The sequence below is a fragment of the Dioscorea cayenensis genome, chromosome 18 (assembly GCF_009730915.1).
Source record: "Dioscorea cayenensis subsp. rotundata cultivar TDr96_F1 chromosome 18, TDr96_F1_v2_PseudoChromosome.rev07_lg8_w22 25.fasta, whole genome shotgun sequence".
In the NCBI taxonomy this organism is placed as follows: Eukaryota; Viridiplantae; Streptophyta; class Magnoliopsida; order Dioscoreales; family Dioscoreaceae; genus Dioscorea; species Dioscorea cayenensis.
In genome coordinates this window covers 11,984,569-12,000,731 of record NC_052488.1, presented here as the reverse complement: position 1 = coordinate 12,000,731, position 16,163 = coordinate 11,984,569, and the positions used below count along the sequence as shown (strand labels likewise).

The following is a 16,163-nucleotide window of genomic DNA, read 5'->3' as shown; positions in this document are numbered from 1 at the left end:
TATAAAGCCACGACTTGTACTGATTTGGGAATCCATCTTTCATCCTTTCTTCTATCTTTTCTCCACCTTTTGTGATGCCAGTAGCTAGGGTTTAAAGAGGCTTTGGCAAGGCTTTTGGAGTGGTTATACGGCTAAAACACCGCATTTCTCTTGGAAGATAGTTATTGGGGGAGCTTTCGTCCACATTGATCCAAAAAGATGTGTCCTAGGCTTGACATGGGGTCCTTTGGAGAGGACGAGGCTACTCCACAAGACCATCAATGCAAATACCGAGGGGGTTTTCTTATGGATTACATGTTTTTACTTTTGATTTCATTATTTATTGTATCTTGCTCCGTGGAGAGCTAAACCCCTTAAAGGTTGCTTGGACTTGTAAACCATAGGATGTTATTGTTTCATTGACTTCTTATTATGCTTTACTTAATTGATGCATTTCATTGAGTTCCAATCTTGAATGCTTGTTGAATGATTCCTCCCTTAGAGTGACACTAGGGTTGAGAGTCCATCTTGGTAGTTCTTGTGGATGAGTGACACACCATAAGGGTTAGACAATACTAGATTGGAGAGGATTGAGAGGGTAAGTTGAGAAGTAGTGGAGCATCCCCATTCCCCTCCGGTGTGGCTTATCCTACCTCGATGTTCTTAGAGTTCTTTGCGGTTTCAGTAGAGTGAAGTGCTAAGAGTGGAACTCCACTGGGGCTTAGTTACACGAGCAACAGAGTTAAGCATTGAAGTAATCCTTAGTATCTGGGGCTTAATTGTGACTATTGGTCTTTCGCCTGGACTAAAGGATTAGATCTACATATAGGAATAGGGTTTATCACTTGAAGTCCCTAGAGCTTCTTGCAAATATACACAGTGTGAGGTGTTGAGACTGAGCGATTTCTCCGCCGGGGCATAGTGTAGAGTTAGTCACGATTGACCTTAAGTTTAAGACTGTGCATTTTAGGATTTCCACGACTCATTAAGCATTAATTAGGTAACATAATAGTTGGTCTTGCACTTGAAGCGATAAGCCTAGGGTAAGCAATGTCCGAGTGCCCTACTTTCTATCGATTGCCTTTCCTCTCACCTTATCGTGTCTCCCATTCTTATTTATTTTAGTTCTTTTCATAACGATTTTATTCACACTACCATTAGTTTATTTTCATCATAGTTAGATAGCAATTATTGTATTTCTACTCACTTTTCCCTTTGGATACGATACCCACTCATCTAGGATTTATTACTTTGACAAACCCGTGCACTTTTGGGTCACACGCAATGAGCGTTGTCTGTCACTAGGGCTAGTATGCCAGAGTCAGAGTTATTTTCTCAGGCCTGTATATTATGAGACTTATCATGGGCATGGGTCTGATGGATGCTATTCGAGGGTCCGAGAAGACGATTGTACCATCTTCCCTCAGCTTGGAGACCATTCGTTTGTTGTGCATGATTCGGAGGTATAAAGATGGAGTATATGTTATGATCATACCCTCACCAGAGCTAGCTAAGGGCGAGGGTGATGCAATAAAGAGGTCTCAGCTTTCTATTGAGCTACAGCCAGAGCAGATGGAGACATAGGCATCACCCGCATCATAGGAGCCATCTCCAGTGTGTATATTCTCTACATCTCAAGCCCAAGATCATTTTGAGAGTCTTGAGAGTGTTGTAGGGGTATTACAGATAGAGTTGACTGAGGTTCGTGCGACACAGGCCATGAACCACACAGAGGTGATGGCGCATCTTGACATTCTACAGCAGATACTCAAGCGAGATGTGACTTCTCCTTTTATGATGAGACCTCGCACTACTCCAACATCTCTAGTACCTCTATCACCAACAAGAGCAGCACCAACATTGATAAGTGCTTGTGTGTTAAGAATGCGAAGTGTTCTTTAGTTATGATGAGCATTACTTTTATCAGGTTTAAGCGCTAATACATGTGTATTTGTGTTCTTTTGCGCAGTTAGTGTTGTGAAGCTGAGTATTAAGAAAAGAAGCCAAAAGTAGATTGTGACCACATTATTTGGTTGAATCTTGGAAGGAATAAATGCGAAAACACAAGTGGGGCTCTAAGATATGTGAATGTGTGCTACCCTCCATGTGGTCAAGGCATTATAAAGAGTTGGATGGGCACGAAGATAGTCACATTTGTGTATCTCGACTTGTGAATTGATAGCAAGATCTTCACCAATGAGGACTTTGATCAAAGAAGAGTTGTGATCTACAGCATAAACGCGTGCCCGTTTATGAAGCCTAGATGAAAAGTATGGAATTGGGAGTGTTTTGGTGGAGCAATGTAGTAGTTTACTGTAGAAAATAACTGTAGCAATACAGTGTAGCAATTACTATTCATAGCCGGACGAAAATCAGGTTTCCAGAGAATCCACACGGGAGTGTGAAAATTCCACAGGCCCGTGTGAAAAATCCACAGAGGCATGTGGATGCCCAATTCTAGCCCTATTTAAGCTGCGATTCAGCCCGATTTTTGGAGGAATCTTTCACCCTTCTCTCCAACTTTTCTCCATCTTTTGGGAGGCCGTCTGCTAGGGTTTTGAGAGGCTTTCGTCAAGTCTTTGGAGTGGTCCTACGGATTCGACACCGCGCTTCTCTTGGAATAAGGTTGTTGGGGAAGCTTTCATCGGCACCTATCCGACGAGGTGTGCCCTAGGCCGGACAAGGGGACCCTTGGAGAAGAAAGGCTACTCCATAAGACCATAGACATGAATATTGAGGGGGTTTTCAATGAATTACTTATTTTTACTTTCAATTTCATTATTGATTGTATCTTGCTTTATGGAGAACTAAACCCTTAGTGGGTACTTGGATTTTGTAAACCCTAGGACGTTAATGTTTCTTTGACTTTTTGTTATGCCTTCCATAATTGATGTTTTTAATTGAGTTTCAATCTTAAATTCTTGTTGAATAATTTATCCCTTAGAGTAACACTAAGGTTGAGAGTTCATCTTGGTAACCTTTGTGGATGGGTGGCACGCCATTAGGGTTAGATAAAGCTAGATTGGAGAGGGTTGAGAGGGTGAGTAGAGAGGTAGGGGAGCGTCTCCTTTCCCCTCCGATGTGATTTATCCTACCTCTAATTCCTAGAGTTCTTTGCGGTTACAATAGAGTGAAGAACTAAAGGATGAACTCCACTGGGGCTTAGTTGCGTGAGCAACAGAGTGAAGTGTTGAAGTGACTTTAATATCTGGGGCTTAATTATGACTAGGGATCTTTCGCCTGAACCAAAGGGTTAGATCTACACATTGGAATAGGGTTTATCAGTTGGAATCCCAAGAACTCTATGCAACTTTGTATAGTGTGAGGTGTTTAGACTGAGTGATTTCTCCACCGGGACATTATGTAGAGTTAGCCACGGTTGGCCTTAGATTTGGGACTGTGTACTTTAGGATTTTCACGACTTATTAAACATTAGTTAGGAAGCATAATAGTAGGTCTTGTACTTGAAACATTAGTCCTAGGGGAGCATTGTCTGAGTACCGCACTTCTATCGATTACCTTTTGATAAGTGCTTGTGCGATATGAATGCGAATGTTCATTCTTTATGTTGAGTATTACTTTTCTCAGGTTTTTACATTAACATGTGTGTTTTTATGTTACTTTTACGCAGGTAGGGCTGTGAGGCTAAGTATGAAGGAAATAGGCCAATGTGGATCATAATGCACCTATTTTGGAGGAGATCTTGCAAAGGTTCAAACGCGAAGACATAGGACAGGTGTGAGATGCTAGAGTGTGTGCCAACCTCCTCGCATTCGAGTGAGTACATCCATTTGGAGGGGCACAAAGGCAGTCACACTCGAGCATTCCGATTTATGCACATAAGAATGAGAGCTCCACCAACATGTATATCACTGAAGAAGTAAGTGATTCACGATGTGAACGTGTGCCCGTTTGCGTTACCCCGTGACGTGAACACTGTAGCAACATTTCGAGGGGGTTTCTTTATGGATTCATTGCTTTTACATTCTATTTCTTTGATTGTACTTAGCTCCATGGAGAGCTAAACCGCCTAGTGGGTACTTGGGTGATTGTGAACCCTAGGATGTATTTGTTTCTTTGAACTTCTTTATTATTCTTTCAATAAATTGATGTTTATTGTGAGTTCCAACCTTGAATGCTTGATTGTATGAATATTTCCCCTAGAGTGACACTAGGGTTGAGAGTTCTTGTTGGTAACCTTGTGAGTGAGTGACACACCACGAGCGTTAGACAAAGCTAGGTTGGAGAGGGTTGAGAGGGTGAGTTGAGAGGTACAGGAGCGTCCCCTTTCCCCTCCGACGTGATAGATTCTAACTCCGTTCCTCGAGTTTTTTGCGGCCATAATAGAGTGAATGGTCTAAGGGATGAAGCTCCGATGGGGCCTAGTTGCGCGTGCAATGGAGTGAAGCGTTGAGGTGATCTTAGTATCTAGGGCTTAATTGTGCTAGGGACCTTCCGCTTGGAACAAAGGGTTAGGTCTAAATCTACGAAGAGATTTATCACTTGGAATCCCTAGAGCTCATTGCAACTCTATGCGAGTGCGAGGTGTTAAGATTGTTTGATTTCTCCTCCGGGACATGTATAGAGTTAGGCATAGTTGACCTTAGATTTGGGACTATGTTTGTAAGGATTTCCACGACTCACCATTGCACTAATTAGGAAGCATAATAGAAAGTTGTTGCACTTGGAGCGATTATCCTAGGTGAAGCATCATCCGAGTACCCCATCTTTATTGATTGCCTTGCTTCCTCCTTACTTTTGCTCTCTTACTTGTTGCTTTTAATTTCTATGAATTAAATCCTTACCACACTTATCATTGTTGATATGCCACATAGCTAAGAATCGAATTAAGTGTCTTTACTCCCTACTCCCTATGGATTCGACCCCGCTCATCCGGGATTATTACTTGGACAAACCCGTGCACTTGTGAGATATAAGCAAGGGAACCTTGTCAATTTTTTGGCGCCGTTGCCGGGGAGCTAGGCGTTTAGAGATACTTTGCACTTTGTTTTCTTAGCTATTTCACTACACATTCTATTTCATATCTTCTTATTCTATCATCGTTCTGATTTTCTTTTTCTTTATTTTTGGTGCAGCTCCAGGTTATGACCCGAGGGAATCCATCAATATTGATTGAAGGAGACCCTGAGCTTGAACGTACTCTTCGAAGGAAAGGAAAAGAACCTGTACAAGAACAGCCTAACCCAGCTGATTTGGAAGTAGAAGGATCTGACAACATGGCAGAACAAAATGAGCAACAACGAACACTATCCGATTATGCCAGACCTTCAGTGTAAGGGACACATCGAGTATTGTGCGTCCCCCAATTACAGCTCAGAATTTCGAGCTAAAGCCGGCATTCATCCATATGCTGCAGCAGTCCGCACAATTCAACGGTTTGGCCGATGAGGATCCAAACAGTCACATAGAGAGCTTCCTCGAGGTGTGTGACATGCTGAAGATAAATGGTGTGATGGATGATGCCATCAAATTGAGAGCCTTCCCATTTTCCTTAAAGGGGAAAGCAAAGCAGTGGCTATACTCATTACCTAGGGCATCAATCACTACATGGTAGAAGATTTTTTAGCCCGTTATTTCCCTCCCGGAAAATTAGCAAAGCTTAGGAGTGAGATCTCATCCTTTATGCAGTTAGAATTGGAGTCTCTATTTGAGACATGGGAAAGGTTCAAGGAACTCCTGTGCAAGTGTGCACAACACGGATTCCCGGAGTGGATGATTGTTCAAACCTTCTACAATGGTTTGAACCAGAGTACAAGGCAACTCTTGGTTGCGGCGGCAAGAGGTACCTTAGGTAGCAAGCCCCCCGATGAGGCTCGTCAATTGATTGAGGAAATGGGGTTAAATAGCTACCAGTGGAACGCTAGGGAAAAGAAAAAAGTGGCCAGTCTCCATGAAATTGGTGCGGTAACTTCATTGGCGGCCAAAGTGGAGAGTTTGAGTAAGAAGCTAGATCTTATAGCTTCGAATAGAGTTGCGGCCATAACCAATTGCACCGGTTGTGGTGGAAGACATGCTCCCTCCGATTGCCCAATCATCATAGGTGATGTTTCTTCAGTTGAGAATGTTGACTTTGTAGGTAATGGAATGAGACCTCAAGGGAATCCATACAGCAACACCTACAATTCAGGTTGGAAGAATCATCCCAACTTTTCATGGAGTAATCAAGGACCACAGAAGACCATGGGGCCATCGGGGTTCCAACAACAACAACAAGCCCCTCAAGTGGAAAACAAAATTTCAGGCTTGGAAACCCGAATGACGGATTTGGAGAAGCACTTGGCTAGATTTGTTCAATCGGCAAATACAAGGTTTGAATCAGTCGAGGCTACACTTCGCAATCACACCGCCTCCTTGCACAATCTTGAAAATCAAGTGGGGCAAATTGCGAAATCTCTTTCCGAAAGGCCACATTGGAGTTTACCAAGCAACACAGAAACCAACCCGAGAGAACATGTGATGGCGATTGCTTTGAGAAGCGGTCGTGAGGTTGAAGGGAGGCTTCCGAGTGAGAAGCCGAAAGAACACGCACCCGATGTTGTAGAGGTTGAGAAGGGAGCAAACAAAGAGAAAGTGGTGGCGCCCCCACCTTTCAAGCCAAGAATCCCTTATCCTTCTAGATTGAAGAATGACCAAGGGGATGAACAGTATAAGAAGTTCCTGAGTTTGTTCAAGCAACTCCACATAAACATTCCTTTTGTTGAGGCTTTGGCTCAAATGCCTAAGTATGCGAAGTTCCTGAAAGACCTATTAACCAATAAGAGGAAATTGGAGGAGAGTGCTTCAATGGTACTTGATGCTTCATGCTCGGCAGTGTTGCAAAAGAACATGCCGAACAAGAAGAAGGACACGGGAAGCTTCATTATTCCGTGTAACATCGGCAACTTAGGTGAGGAAATGGCATTGGGGGATTCAGGGGTAAGTATCAACGTCATGCCATATACTTTCTTCCAAAAGCTAGGCTTGGGTGAGCCTAGGCCTACTCGGATGACTTTACAATTGGCGGACCGAATGGTACCACATCCGAGAGGCATCATTGAAGACGTGCTTGTCAAGGTGGACAGGTATATTTTTCTGGTTGACTTTGTAGTGCTAGATGTCGATGAGGATGCAGATGTACCCTTGATACTTGGGAGACCGTTCTTGTGGACTTCCAAAGCATTGATTGACATGGACGGCGTAGAGCTCACATTGAGAGTCGGAGACGATAAGCTCACTTACCACCTTGCTGAAGCCATGCGGCATTCTCTCGATTTTGATGACACTTTGTATTTTATAGACACTACTGATGAGATTGTTGATGAATATATACAGGAAATGTTCAACCCGGATCCGTATGAAGGTTTGTTCGACCAAGAGGAGAGCAATGAAGAAGAAATGATGCTTGGTTCGAATGGAAAGGAAACATCTACCCCGGGGATCTTGAAGAATGTGCTCCGGAAAATGAAGAGGGCTAGGAGACGCCACCAAAAATGCCACAAGACTATTGGAGACGTACATGAGCCAAGGAAGTTGGGCGAACGATTGCTAGGTGGCCCGAAGCCTGATAGTACACCCTCTACCCTCAAGAGACTTTGCTCATCATGCTTGCAAGTTATGGGTAAGAGGGCAACCTTCATTCATGATCCCCCGTGAGGTAAGAAAGATACGTCAAGCTTAGTGACGTTAAACAAGCGCTTCTTGGGAGGCAACCCAAGTGTTTACTGTTTTCGTTCCTTTTAGTTTAGTTTGTTTCCATGAATAAATTGTTAAGTGTTGGTGTTAAAATTTTTGAGTATTTGTGCTGCGATTTTATTGTGGGTTTTTAAAAGAATTCATTGTGTGTTTTGTTGCGAATTGGCGAAGTTTGGTCGTTTGAGTTCTATTTTGTGTTTTTTTTCTGGTAAATTTTGCATAATAGGGCAGGCTTTGAGTGTGTAGACATGTTCAGACTAGTTCTGCAGAGCCTGCAGGTTTTTCTAAGTCATCGAGAGAAAACACACGGGCGTGGGGAATTTCCACACGCGCGTGGATGTGTACTGTGAACTCATCCAGAGAGGGCACAGGGGCGTGCGGCTGCCCCTGTGGACGACCATACGACTGGTGCACGCCCGTTGGTAATTTCCGCACGGGCGTGTGCCTTCCTGCAGAATTTGGGATGATTTTCCCGAGAACACACAGGAGCGTGGACTTGCCCCTGTGGGTGACCTTGTGAACCACGCACGGGCGTGGGTAATTTCCGCACGCCCGTACGAAACTCTGCAGGTTGTTCCCTCCATCCCGAGAAAACACAGGGGCGTGCGGCTGCCCCTGTGAATTGGGCTTGTGAATGTCCAAGCCCGTAGGGAATTTCCACACGGGCGTGTGGAAGACTTGATATCTTTCTCGGATGTCCAGGGGAGCCACAGGAGTGTGCGTCTGCCCCTATGGGTCTGGCGCACGGACGTGGATAATTTTTGCACGCCCGTGGGAGATCATTCTAAGTCAGTGAGAGTTTTTCCCGAGAGCGCACAGGGGCATGCATACGCCCCTGTGGAGCTTTTGAAGTGAGGCACACGGGCATGGGGAATTTCCACACGCCCATGTGGATGCACAGAACCTCAAACGTAGCGAGTTCTGTTTAAAAAGGGGATAATTTCTCTCCTTCTTCACGACTCCTTTTCACTTGAAAACACTCTCACAACATTCTCCGAGTCCATTGCGCCAGTTTAGTCAGAATTTAGCAAGTTTTTCGGTCGGCTCTTTATTTTCTCACTTCTCCTCGTCGGTAAATTTATTTTCTTCATCTTCTTCGTCAATTCAAGATTTCTATTGATTAATCTGGTTAATAATGCTTCGTTTCTTCAATTGGAGAAATGGTTTACATTTAGAACGAAGTTAGAGATATTATTGAGTTGTATTTTTGGATTGTTGATGCCTGGCCGTGCGGTTCTCACGCCCCGTGAATCCATACAGGCGTACGAAAATTCCACATGACCGTGTGGATTTCTGCAGTATTGTTTTATCAACTTGTTTGACTAATTTTGTTTAAATTTGGCAGATTATGGCACCTAGGACAAAGAAGCAAGCTGATAAGAGGCCACGTGAGTCATCCTCTGAGCTCGAGGGCATGCGATTTGCGATTCCCAAACATCAGGCCCGTTATGAGCGCTTATCGAGACTCCACTTCGGACAGACTCGATTCCTGGACACGACTATACTACGAGATCTTCAGCAGGGAGATGACTTCGCTGATGAGGTTGAGGACCTTATTTCAGATGGTGGTTGGTGGCAGTTGTTAACGATTAGAGAGCCAGCTATCTGAGAGTTTGCACTAGAGGTGCTCTCCTCATTTGAGTTTGATAGAGCGTATGCGAGCTTCAACAGTTTGGGCACCATTCAGTTCAGAGTGTTTGGACGCCACCATAGCTTGATCATTACACAGTTTTCCATATTACTTGGCTTATACGAGGAGGCATTCACAGTTTCAGAGGAGTATGCACAGTTGCCTACTGATTATCCTGGAACCTTGACCCCGTAGAGAGGTTACAGAGTGCTATGTGGTCAAGGTCAGTACGAGCCGGGGGTCTCCAAGGCCACGTGCCTTTCCCGACCTGCCTACAGATATTTGCATGGCATTATGAGTAGGTCGGTGAATGCCCGTGGTGATAGTACTGGTGTCTTGAGCTGCCAGGAGTTGCTGTACTTGTACTCAATGGTAGAGCGTGTACTGATCCACTTAGGGCACATCTTGGCTGATTACATCAGACACCAGGGACAGTACGCTAGACTGGGAGCGATCTTCTAGGGCCCTTACATTACGAGATTAGTACTGGCATGGGTCTCTTGGATTCGATTTGCAGGGCCGAGAAGACGAGTGTACCCGCTCCCCTGGGTCTAGAGACGATGTGGTTGATGGGCATGGTCCGCAGGGTTCGGACAGGGGTTTTTGCGTTAGTCCTACCAGCCCCAGAGTTAGCTGAGGATGAGGGTGATGACGCCGGAACATCTCAGCCCACCCTCGATCCTCAGCCCGCATCGATGGAGACCGAGGCACCTCCAGTGGCCGAGGAAGCACCCCCAGTGCGTATGTTTTCACCTTCTCGAGCCAATGATCGCTTTTAGAGGCTCGAGAATGCAATAGGAGTGGTCCCAGCCGAGGTTGCCGAGATTAGGGCTACGCAGGCCACTCAGTACACAGAGTTCATGGCGCGTTTCGACATATTATAGCAGATCCTAGAGCGAGACATTGCCTCATCATTTGTCCTGCAGCCGAGGACTCTTCAAGCCCCGCCAGTGCCAGCACCTCCATCCTCGACCCCAGCACCGGAGGACCCACTATATGCTTCCACTTCAGCAGCAGCAGCAGTGGAGCCCGAGAACGACTCCGATACTTGACCTTTCTTTTACCTTCATGCATTTTACTTTATCTTATTTTCTTGTTTTTTAGACTTGTTCACTCAGAAAGGATTTTCCTTCTGAGTTTATGTTATTTTGCATCATTGAGTTGTATTCATTGCTTCATCTTTTATACACTCGAGTTATTTTTGTTTTTCTTGAGCTTCACTGAACCCCCTTGTGTATGCGTGCAGATGGTCTTGTCTTCTTGGAAATTGAGACTTAGTCATGACACGGTCAAGGTGCTTCGGCACTTGGCCGTGCGATCTTCACAACCCGTTGGAACACTACTCCCAATGAATTAGCTTCATCAAACGCAACACTAGGATTCAGGGGAGTATTGTTTTGATTGCTTCTCCCACATCTATTTATGAATGATATATTTTGAGTGAGCTTGCATGTGTACATTGAGGACAATGTACAACTTAAGTGTGGGGGGGGAGTTTCATAATGCGCACATCTTTTGTATCGTTCTTGATTGATATATGCTCACATAGCCAATGGCGGTTCACCTTAGTTGCAATGTTTGTATTCTTAAGTCTAAGAGAATTGTTAACACTGAATGTTTTCATGCTCTAGTTCTTGCTTGAATTTTTAGGAATTTTTGCCCGATTTACACTAAGTGCACTACTCACTCTTTGAACTCTATTGGAAACTCATGTTTGATGTTAAAGGGACTAGTTAGGTTTACTTCTTTTGCTAAATTGAAAAAAAAAATTAAAAGAAGGAACAAAATAGTTTTATTGTTTATTTGTATTTGTTGGGTGGAAAGAGCTACCACCTATGAAGTATGAAGCTACTCTCATAAGTCGGATACTAGTTATGCCCTAATGAGAGAAAGAGCTATGTCATAGGATGAGTGAAAGCTACCACTCGGGTAGAAAGAGCTACCACCTCGAAAGTGTGAAAGCCACCTTAGCGGCCGCTTTGGAAAGGGCTACCTTAGAGGATGTGTGAAGCTACTACCATCTTTTGAAATTTTTATCACTTTTGTAGATAAATAAGTCCCTTGTACTTAGAACTTTGAGGAGTATAACTTGGGGTGCTTTGAGTGAGTTCACACACCTACACGAAATTCGGGTTTGTTGTCCTTTTTTATTCAAGTTTTTAGCTAGAGCATTGATTTTTCGTATTTAGTGTTAAAATTTTCCTTACTTGTAGAATACTTTTTTGTATACCTCGGTGAACCTAAGACCAAGCACTTTCAATATTTTCTTCATTGATGCACAGAATGTTTTAATGTTTGCTTGAGGAAAAGCAAAAGCTTAAGTGTGGGGGAGTTTGATAAATGCTTGTGCGATATGAATGCGAAGCGTTCATTTCTTATGTTGAGCATTACTTTTCTCAAGTTTTTAAATTAATATGTGTGTTTTTATGTTACTTTTATGCAGGTAGGGCTGTGAGGCTAAGTTTGAAGGAAATAAGCCAATGTGGATCATAATGCACCTATTTTGGAGGAGATCTTGCTAAGGTTCAAACGCGAAGACATAGGACAGGTGTGAGATGCTAGAGTGTGTGCCAACCTCCTCACATTCGAGTGAGTACATGCATTTGGAGGGGCACAAAGGCAGTCACACTCGAGCATTCCGATTTATGCACATAAGAATGAGAGCTGAACCGACATGTATATCATTGAAGAAGCAAGTGATTCACGATGTGAATGTGTGCCCGTTTGCGTTGCCCCGATGAAAGTATGGAATTGGGAAGTTATTCAGGTCGAAGCTGTAGCAGAACACTGCAGCAAGTACTGTAGCAACATTGTTCATAGCCGGCCGAGAAATCAGAGAAACAGAGAATCCACACGGGCATGTGGAAATTATGCACGCCTGTGTGGAAATTCCGCACGGGCGCGTGTACCGTCCACGCCCGTGGAGTTGCCGATTCCAGCCCTATTTAAAGCCGGTTCAGCCTCGATTTTGGTATTCTTTTCTCCATCTTTTCCCCAACATGCTAGAGGGCTTTGGCTAGGGTTTCGAGGGGTATTGGCTAAGGTTTTGGAGAGGTTCTACGGCTCCAACATCCTGATTCCATTAGGAAGAAAGTTCGAAGGGGAGCCTCGATCGAGGCATATCCTATACCGGACGAAGGAATCCTTGGACGACGAGTAGAGGACTTTTCACAAGACCATCGACACGGCTATCGAGGGGGTTTCTTTATGGATTCATTGCTTTTACATTCTATTTCTTTGATTGTACTTATCTCCATGGAGAGCTAAACCCCCTAGTGGGTACTTGGGTGATTGTGAACCCTAGGATGTATTCGTTTCTTTGAACTTCTTTATTATGCTTTTAATAAATTGATGTTTATTGTGAGTTCCAACCTTGAATGCTTGATTGTATGAACATTTCCCCTAGAGTGACACTAGGGTTGAGAGTTCTTGTTTGTAACCTTGTGAGTGAGTGACACACCACGAGCGTTAGACAAAGCTAGGTTAGAGAGGGTTGAGAGGGTGAGTTGAGAGGTACAAGAGCTTTCCCTTTTCCCTCCGACGTGATAGATTCTAACTCTATTCCTCGAGTTTTTTGCGGCCATAATAGAGTGAATGGTCTAAGGGATGAACCTCCGCTGGGGCCTAGTTGCGCGTGCAATGGAGTGAAGCGTTGAGGTGATCTTAGTATCTAGGGGTTAATTGTGGCTAGGGACCTTCCGCCTGGACCAAAGGGTTAGGTCTAAATCTAGGAAGAGATTTATCACTTGGAATCCCTAGAGCTCATTGCAACTCTATGCGAGTGCGAGGTGTTGAGATTGTTCGATTTCTTCTCCGGGACATGTATAGAGTTAGGCATAATTGACCTTAGATTTTGGACTATGTATGTAAGGATTTCCACGACTCACCATTGCATAAATTAGGAAGCATAATAGAAAGTTCTTGCACTTGGAGCGATTATCCTAGGTGAAGCATCATCCGAGTACCCCATCTTTATCGATTGCCCTGCCTCCTCCTTACTTTTGCTCTCTTACTTGTTGCTTTTAATTTCTGAGAATTGAATCATTACCACACTTATCATTGTTGATATTCCACATAGCTAAGAATCGAATTAAATGTCTTTACTCCCTACTCCCTGTGGATTCGACCCCGCTCATCCGGGATTATTACTTCGACAAACCCGTGCACTTGCGGGATATAAGCAAGGGGACCTTGTCAAGTTTTTGGCGCCGTTGCCGGGGAGCTAGGCGTTTAGAGATACTTTGCACTTTGTTTTCTTAGCTATTTTACTACACATTCTATTTCATATCTTCTTATTCTATCATCATTCTGATTTTCTTTTTCTTTACTTTTGGTGCAGCTCCAGGTTATGACCCGAGGGAATCCATCAATATTGATTGAAGGAGACCCTGAGCTTGAACGTACACTTCGAAGGAAAGGGAAAGAACCTGTACAAGAATAGCCTAGCCCAGCTGATTTGGAAGTAGAAGGATCTGACAATATGGCAGAACAAAATGAGCAAGAACGAACACTATCCGATTATGGCAGTCCTTCAGTATTGGGGACACAATCGAGTATTGTGCGTCCCCCAATTACAGCTCAGAATTTTGAGCTAAAGCCGGCATTCATCAATATACTGCAGCAGTCCGCACAATTCAACGGTTTGGCCGATGAGGATCCAAACAGCCACATAGAGAGCTTCCTCGAGGTGTGTGACATGCTGAAGATAAATGGTGTGACTGATGATGGCATCAAATTGAGAGCCTTCCCATTTTCCTTAAAGGCGAAAGCAAAGCAGTGGCTACACTCATTACCTAGGGCATCAATCACTACATGGGATGAGATGGTAGAAGCTTTTCTAGCCCGTTGCTGGGGAGTAGGCATTTAGAGATACTTTGCACTTTGTTAACTTAGCCATTCATTATTCATTCTACTTCACATCTTCTTATTCTACCGTCATTGTAATTTGTTTTCTTTATTTTGGTGCAACTCCAGGTTATGACCCGAGGGAACCCTTCGATATTAATTGAAGGTGATCCGGAACTTGAACCCACACTTAGAAGAAAGGGTAAAGAAACTATGCAAGAACAGTCGAATCTAGCTGGAGTGGAAGTTGAAGGGTCTGACAACATGGTAGAATAGAATGAATAACAGAGAACACTTTCAGATTACGCCAAACCATCACTATTATGGACATAATCTAGCATTGTGCGGCCCCTGATTATAGCTTCGAACTTTGAGCTAAAGCCAACATACATCCAAATGATATAGCAGTCGGCGTAGTTCAATGGTTTGGCAAATGAGGATCCAAACAACCATATTGAAAACTTCTTGGAAGTTTGTGACATGCTAAAGATTAATGCTGATACGGATGATGCTATCAGATTGAGGGCTTTCGTATTCTCTCTAAAAGGAAGAGCAAAGCAGTGGTTATGATAAGTGCTTGTGCGATATGAATGCGAAGCGTTCATTCCTTATGTTGAGCATTACTTTTCTCAGGTTTTTACATTAATATGTGTGTTTTTATGTTACTTTTACGAAGGTAGGGCTGTGAGGCTAAGTATGAAGGAAATAGGCCAATGTGGATCATAATGCACCTATTTTGGAGGAGATCTTGTAAGGTTAAAACACGAAGACATAGGACAGGTGTGAGATGCTAGAGTGTGTGCCAACCTCCTCGCATTCAAGTGAGGACATCCATTTGGAGGGGCACAAAGGCAGTCACACTCGAGCATTCCAATTTATGCACATAAGAATAAGAGCTCAACCGACATGTATATCATTGAAGAAGCAAGTGATTCACGATGTGAATGTGTGCCCGTTTGCGTTGCCCCGATGAAAGTATGAAATTGGGAAGTTATTCAGGTCGAAGACTGTAGCAGAATAATGTAGTATGTACTGTAGCAACAGCCGGCCGAGAAATCAAAGAAACAGAGAATCCACACGAGCGTGTGGAAATTATCCACGGCCGTGTGGAAATTCCGCACGGGCACGTGTACAATCCACGCCCGTTGAGTCGCCCGATTCCAGCCCTATTTAAAGCCGATTCAACCCCGATTTTGGTATTCTTTTCTCCATCTTTTGCCCAACTTGAGATGGGGCTTCAGCTAGGGTTTTGAGGGGTATTGGCTAGGTTTTTGGAGAGGTTCTACGGCTCCGACATCGCGCGTCGTTTGGAAGAAGGTTTTTGGGAGAACTTTCGTCGGCATCGATCCGGCGAGGTGTATCCTAGGCCGGACAAAGGATCCCTTGCGATGAGTAGAGGACTCTCCACAAGACCATCGACACGATCATCGAGGGGGTTTCTTTATGGATTCATTGCTTTTACATTTGATTTCTTTGATTGTACTTAGCTCCATGGAGAGCTAAACCCCTAGTGGGTACTTGGGTGATTGTGAACCGTAGGATGTATTCGTTTCATTGAACTTCTTTATTATGCTTACAATAAATTGATGTTTATTGTGAGTTCCAACCTTGAATGCTTGATTGTATGAACATTTCCCCTAGAGTGACACTAGGGTTGAGAGTTCTTGTTGGTAACCTTGTGAGTGAGTGACACACCACGAGCGTTAGACAAAGCTAGGTTGGAGAGGGTTGAGAGGGTGAGTTGAGAGGTACAAGAGCGTCCCCTTTCCCCTCCGACGTGATAGATTCTACCTCCGTTTCTTGAGTTCTTTGCGGCCATAATAGAGTGAATGGTCTAAGGGATGAATCTCCGCTGGGGCTTAGTTGCGCGTGCTACAGAGTGAAACGTTGAGGGGATCTTAGTATCTACGGCTTAATTGTGGTTAGGGACCTTCCGCCTGGACCAAAGGGTTAGGTCTATAATTAGGAAGAGATTTATCACCTGGAATCCCTAGAGCTCATTACAACTTTATTCGAG

At 44.0% G+C, this 16,163-nt stretch overlaps 1 non-coding gene across 1 annotated transcript; it reads right to left on the bottom strand.

Annotated features, from left to right (window-relative positions):
* Positions 1–5,595: 5,595 nt before the first annotated feature.
* LOC120283102 lies at positions 5,596–5,702 on the bottom strand. Its single transcript, XR_005543103.1, has one exon. It is a non-coding gene; the product is annotated as a small nucleolar RNA R71 (small nucleolar RNA).
* Positions 5,703–16,163: the final 10,461 nt, after the last annotated feature.